Source organism: Lemur catta, chromosome 10 (assembly GCF_020740605.2).
Source record: "Lemur catta isolate mLemCat1 chromosome 10, mLemCat1.pri, whole genome shotgun sequence".
Taxonomy (NCBI): domain Eukaryota; kingdom Metazoa; phylum Chordata; class Mammalia; order Primates; family Lemuridae; genus Lemur; species Lemur catta.
Window position 1 is genome coordinate 68,436,866 of NC_059137.1, and position 7,151 is coordinate 68,444,016.

Consider the following 7,151-nt stretch of genomic DNA (forward strand, 5'->3'; position numbering starts at 1 on the left):
CCCTGTAGGCTATATTTTAGGGCCAAGGTTTTAAAGGGTCTAAAAATAGCCTAGTCCTTGTTCTTAGAGGGCTGTCAATACCTGTGTGTGCATGGTAATACAGTCAGAAAATCAGAGGGTCTTGGGGAGTTCCCTTAGTCCCTTCAAAGTCAGAAGTGATTTCCAAAGGGGAACTCAGCAGGAGACTTTTGTTCCCCTATAACTTTCACTGGCTTCTGACTCTTGGCCACCATGGATAAACCTACATTCCAAGTAAAACTATGTGCTTGCTGTGGAAGAGCCAAGAACAGTGTCCTGGCCTTTCCTTTCAACCCCGAGCACCCCCTGAACAGAAATTCTGGAACTAGCAGGGCTCTCAGTCAAGGAGGGCAAGTATCAAACCAGCCCCAGGGAGGCTTTAGGAGCAGAGTTGACGCAGAGGGTTGGATTTTTCTAAATAAAGGTCAAACGAGGAAACTCCCAGCGGTTTGAAGTAAAGGAGCTGGGGTTCTGCCTCTGTTATTGTTACCATCACAGTCATTGTCACAGTCACAAGCTGTGTGAGGTAGTGAGGGCCAGGGTCCTCCTCCTCATTTTGCAAGTTAAGAAACTGACTTACAGGAGGGACGTGATTTTCCCTGGGTGAGGAAGGTAGTAAAATGGTGACAGTCAGACTTCAAGCAGATCCTTTGACAGTAAATCTGAGGCTCACTCTTTCACACCAGGATGTCTTCTAGGGGGTGAGCTAATAACCTGCAGGGATAATTAGACATGAATCAGATTACTATTGTGTATTACAGAACCCTGGTCATGGGTGGTGGTAAGAATCCCACAGTAAATCTCTGGCACAGATGGGCTAGAAAACGACCTGCCGAATGTAGTGTTTCTCCAGATGGACTTTGAGGTGATTTTTTTCTCCACATTTTCATGATACTACAGCTTCTGAGAGCAGGTTAGTAAGTATCTATCCTGTGGCCTTTGAGAGTTAAGGCCCTTCAGTGATATAAATGAGATCTTGTTTAGAAAACACACACATAACATAAATGTCAGATTTAGTTACAATGCTCTTATTGAGAGACAAATTTGTTTTTAAGCAAAGGAGCAACATTGTCCCAATGCCACTATCTGAAGATTTAATAAACTGTCCAAGAGTGTAGGAAAGGAACTAACAGTGCCTTTGTGGCAGGCACTGTCTATACATTGACTCCTTTAATTCCGACAGCAACCTTGAGCAGTTGGCTTCATAAATCTTATTATGAATAGCACATTGAAGATCTGCCCCAAATCAAGTAACTAATAAATGGAATCCAAACTCATGTCTTCTATCCCAATTCCTGCTTCCTCCACTCATTTGGTGCACCAGATGGGATCAGGTCAGGGTCAGTGAGAATGTCGGAAGGGTTGGAAGCCACTTGTCCAGGTTGGTCTAGACCTAGGGTCAGCATACCTTTCTCAGAGGGCCAGATAGCAACATTTTAGACCAAGAGGAAGAATTGAGAATCTTTTGTAAGTACTAATATATCCATTTAGAGATGTAAACACCTTTCTTAGTCCATGGGCCGTACCACACAGTCTGGGAGTCAGATGTGGCCTGGGGGCCTCAGTGTGCCGGCCCTTGCCCTGGAGGGCCAGGAGCAAAGCAGGCAGTGAGTGTGGGTCAAATAGGTGTCCTGAAAGGGGAGTGTTAGCTCTGAGGTTCTGGTTGAAAATCCAAATTTCAATGTTTTATTGATGTGATTTTTAAAACCCTGAGATCTCATCTTCTACTTTGTTGGGCCCAGGCAATTGGCTTGGCTTTTTATTACCTTTAATTAGAGAGTATTATAAACATTTTGAATTTCTCCAGTGGATCATACTAAATCAGCTTGGATGGTTTTTGAGTATCTGAGTAGAGTTCAAGTTAGTACTCTGTAGGCAGTGTCATTCCTTTGGCAACTAGAAAATGACTTTTGGCAAATACTTACTTAAGGTTTATTAAAAGGTAGAAAAATGTGATGGATAGGGAATTCCAGAACTGGAAATGGCTTGTAAGATTTTTGAGTTCATCTTCCAAATCCAGGAACTGTTGTAAGAAAATCTTTATAATACACATAATTACACACACATTCATGCATACGCATGTATTGAGCACTTACTGCATGCCAGTTAGTGCCCTGGATGCTTTTGCGTGTAGAATTTCAGTCAAACTCCTGTCACTCAGATAAGAGATAAACAAACCAGGCTAAACCTAAACCGTATCAATAATCATGTTGCTAGCACCAGATGGCTCATAAAGGATATTATCTGGCATATTGTGCAGTAGAGGAAATGTGTTCAATATCCAGTTATTTGCAACAAAGTGTAATATCAGTTACCTTTTTATTTTTGTGTGTTTTTTTCTTTGTTTGTTTGTTCGTTTTGCCTTAAGTGAAGAGATGCATATTTGTTTTTGCAGAATTGTCTGGCTAGAATTTACTCTGTCTAGAATGTAAATGTCATTTAAAATCCAAGAATATTCCTTAACAAAATGTTTTCTTTTTGAGAGAGGAGAAATGCAAACAATACATCCCATGGAAAAAAATCCATGTTAATTAATTATGGCTGTCAGGATTATATTCTTAGTCTTAAAGGCCAAAGGATGGAATTTAAGGCACAAAGTCAACTTCCTTTTTATTCGACATATTTCCTAAGCTTCAGTAGATTTTTCCATTCTCTTGGATGCCATACTATCAATTTAAAATGTTACTTACAATTATAATTTAAATTGATGTTAGTATATTTCTAAGAAGCAGCAGCTAATGTTAGGCAGTGTGGACAGTGGACAGAGCAGCAGGTGGTGGATTAGGAGCCTTGGGGCCCAACTTGCCAGCTTCACCCCTGTGTCACGCTGAGGATGCCTCTTTCCCTCCATGGGCCTCCGTTTTTATCTGTAAAATAAGAGATTTAGATTAGAAAATACCTTAACGTCCATTCCTAGGCTAACATCCCATGATTTAATAATGTAAATTTAAGAAGAAACTTGAAGGATTGAAAAATACCATAAATTTTATTGTTTTTTTAAATTCAGTTTGACCATCTATTATCTCAATGCTACTGCCAAGGGGCAGAAGGCAGCAAATCTGGATCTAAAAAAGAAGATGAAAATGGTAGGATACAATTTACTTCATAGAAATATTGTCTTTATTAACGTCAAGTAATAGAAAATACCAGGAAGTCTAATTTTCTTCTCCTCTCTTTTTTTGTACCGTGTAACAACCTTTGGAGAACAAAACGTGAAACAAAAAAATGGCAGCTGCATGAGCAGGTTGGAGAAGTTTCTGTTTGCAATTTTTATTTTTGTGCAAACGCTATGCTCTTCTTTTTTGTTTTCTCTCCAAATGGGGCATTGGATGGTGATAGGCATTGTTGCCCTAAGCAAGTCATTCTCCAATCCTTCCCCTCCACTTTATTAGCCCTTCTTGGGCGTCAGTCACATCCAGGGGTTTTGGCCGGTTTCCAGTGGGAGAATAAAAAGAGAAAGAAAAATTCAGGAATGTAAATTTAGCAGTAGTGATAAAAAAAAAAGGGACCTTGAAAATTGACAGATGAAGATGAAGACACTCATGTAGTCATATACAAATAGTGGATACAAATGCAGCGTCTCTCTTGCCCAGTTTGACTATGTTTATACCTGGAGGGATACACTAAGAAGAACCCAAGAGGGTCCTCTGAGCTTATCATCATTGATTGCCAGAAGCCTTTTCTAATCCATTAAACTTTCTTTTTTACTTTTTTATTCGCCTTAATTTTTAAAATATTAGAATAAAGCAGACTATTTTTTTGCCAAAATTAATAGTAGGCTTTGAGTTCCCCATGGAAAAGTAATGCATAAGGACTTTAAAGTAAAAATCTTTGCCAACTTTTCCTTCATTCCTAACTTTAAAACTCTTAATATTAACAGGACTTTTTCTCCCTTGTAAGTAATAAAAAACTCAGCTCAAATTTGTTTAATTAAAAAAAGGGAAATGTATTAGTCCACACAAATGCAGGGGAGTGGCGTGTCTACATGGCTTCAGGCCACTTTCTACCCTAAATGTAGGATATGGTCAGGTCTGAGCCCATTTCTCCATGACTCTCTCAAGACCAACCTCCTTTCGTGTTGGCTGATCTTCATGGACGCAGGAATGGATGCAGCAACTTTCAACGCTGTGTCCTTAGACTGCAATACCTAGAGGAAGAGAGAATGTGATTTTGAGTAGCTCCCTTGGAAGAGCTTGAGAACTTTTTTGAAAATTCCCCAGTATCTTCTCCTTTTAGATTCATCCCAAGTGGGTCATGTGTCCATCCCTGAACCAGTCATTGCCTGGGCGACAGAGTGTGATGAGTTGCTGAAGCAGGTCAGGACCCACCCTTGGGGCTGGGATTGTCAGTTTCCCTGAAGCACATGAACTGCATTGGGAGGGGCATGTCTACCTGAGAGAAGGGGATTCTGGCTGGTGCCAGACAACAAATGTTCAACACATTGTTTTGTTGCCTTCTTCATGCTTGGCCTTTTTATTTTCTTCTCTATTCTATCTATTAATAGCATGCTGAAATGTAAGGTCAATTGCTGCTTGCTTAATTCAATATTGTGATGATTTTCAGTTATCAGACTATTCTTCTTATAAAACTCTTTTTAAATCAATGCTACAGGTGCACATAGTTTATAGTTACGTGCTTTTACAAAGTTTATTACGAAAAACGGCATCTTTTTCCCCCTCTACACCATTTAGCTCTCTTCCCCTCCCCCATACCCAACTAACCCAAAACAAACATTTTCAACTCTTTTGATTTATTCTTTAGGTATTTATATCGAAATAGCGTATTTTTGTTGTAATTTCTTGACTTTTTAGTTTAAGTGTTATTTATTAAAATTAATGATATTAACTACAATGGAGATAAGGATTTAGCTCTTTTTTATGTTCTTGCCCCAATCTCTCCACACGTTCTACCTATATAGTTATGTTATTATTTTGGTTAGGCCAATACACATTACTATGGAAACATAATGTTTTCATAGCTGAGCTATGTAGTAAACTGACTACTTGTGCATATTTTTAAATTTTCTTAAGATTAATAATTGCCTCTTTTTAAAAGTTTATTTATTTTTCTACATATTTTTCAGTGATTCAGTCTGCAAATCGCTGCTTGTTATTGAATTATACTCTCAGTATATTCAGATATATTGAGTTTTCTATCCATTTTATTTCCCTGGAGACATTTTTCCCAGAAACTTCTGAACTTCTCCAATCTCAAGTGGTTCCCCTTTTATGTCTGGTGCACGGCTGCCATCCTTTGAGTTCTCTTCACTTCCATCCAGCAGTATCTCTGTCACCCTACCCTGCTGTGGATATCCTCTTTTCCCTTTTTCCCAACTTCGCCTTTCTTGGTTTGCTAGCATGTTTTGGAGAAGAAAAGATATGTGAGAGGTAAATTTTCTGGAACCTTGTATATCTAAAACTGTCCTCCTTTTACTCTCCCTTTGACTAATAATTTGGGTGTAGAAAATACTCATCTAATTAGAGTAAATAATTAAAAATAATATTTCCTCAGAATAATATTCCTTCAGAGACTTCCCATTGCCTTCTAGATTACAGAATTGCTAGAGGGAAGTTTAAAGTCAATCTTTCTTGAGTTACTCATATTTTTGATTGTCTGTCTGGTTTACCTTTCTGCCAAGTTGTAGGATCTACTTCTTATCTCCAGTGTTCTGAATTTCATGATGTTGTGTCTAGTGTGGATCTATTTTCATTCCTTGTGTGCTCACCAATAGGCCCTTTCACTCTGGAAACTCATGCTCTTCGGATGCAGGGAATTTTCTTGAATTGTTTGTAAATAATTTCTTCCCATCCATTTTCTCTGATTTTTCTTTGTGGAATTCCTATTATTTGGATATTGGTCCTCTTGCACTAGTTCTTTAATTTTCTTTTTCTTTCTTACACTCTCTTTCTTCATCTATTTGCTTTACTCATAAATATTTCCTTAACATTAATTTTTATTATTTCTCCTGGCCCTTTTACTTCTGCTATCATAATTTTAATTTCCACAATCTGTTTTGTTCTCTAATTACTCATTTTACACCAGCATCCTTTTCTTTTTTAATGGCTGCTATGGCTTGTTTTGTCTTATGGGAATTATTAAGCAATGTTTTTGAAGTTTCTTTGCCTTTCATAGTCTCTGTTTCCTCTAAACTGATTTGTCAACTTCTTTTTCTCCTACTGTTCTCTATTTGAGCCTTTTCTCAGGTGTGTTTTGATGCTTGGGGCTCAGCTCATGTTGCAGGGTAGGAGACAAAGGAGGGTTTGGAGGGTGGGGTTTGCAGAGGGGTCTTCCCTGGAAGGCTCCGCCAGGGGTGTTTGATGAACATGTCAGTATCTTTAGGCTTTTCCTCGTAGACTTATCAGATTCCTGAGAGAGTCATTTCCAAACTTCTGGCTGGAAGTAAAGGTTTGCCTAGAAACTATAGCACCTGCGTGGGAGAGAGGGCACGGGTCTCAGCTTTCAGCTTGTAAATGCTCACTTAAGGTTCCATTTTAACTCTGGCTTTTCTTATAGTCTTCTAGCTCATAAATATTTCTGTTTTACTGTTTCTGGAAAAAAATTCTTCAAGTCCTCTGCCAGGCTAAAGAAGGGGGCAGTTATTAACCATTTGTGCTACATTAAGGAGTAGATTTGGAGCAACTACACTATTTTCTTTGTATTGGTTCCTCACTTTCAGAGGAACCTATTGCTGCCAATTTCAGAGCATTTTGGAGATTTTTCTGTTAAATTATGGGGCTTCTTGTCTTTTTCTTCTGCTGGCTTAGGATTTCAATTTGTTAGAATTGATATCATTAATCTGTCTGCTTTCCAGCTTCTAGAATTTGACGTCATTATCGTCACCTCTCCTGTTCTGCCCTTCCTTGTATGTTTATGGGTCTCCCCCAACCCCCAGAAATTGTTTTGACGTTCATGTTTGGGAGAGAACAAATTTCCAATCCAATGTATTTACCTCCATGGCCTAGGCAAATCGTCATATCTTCTACACTGAGAGGAGCGATGGTTTTATCTCCGTATTAACTCCATTAATTACATAGTGCTTACTTGGGGTACTATGTTTAGATGGAGGCTGGGATGGAGTTGACTTTAGTGGCAGTTGATTAGTTTTATCTAGTCTTTGAAGAAGATGAGGGAGT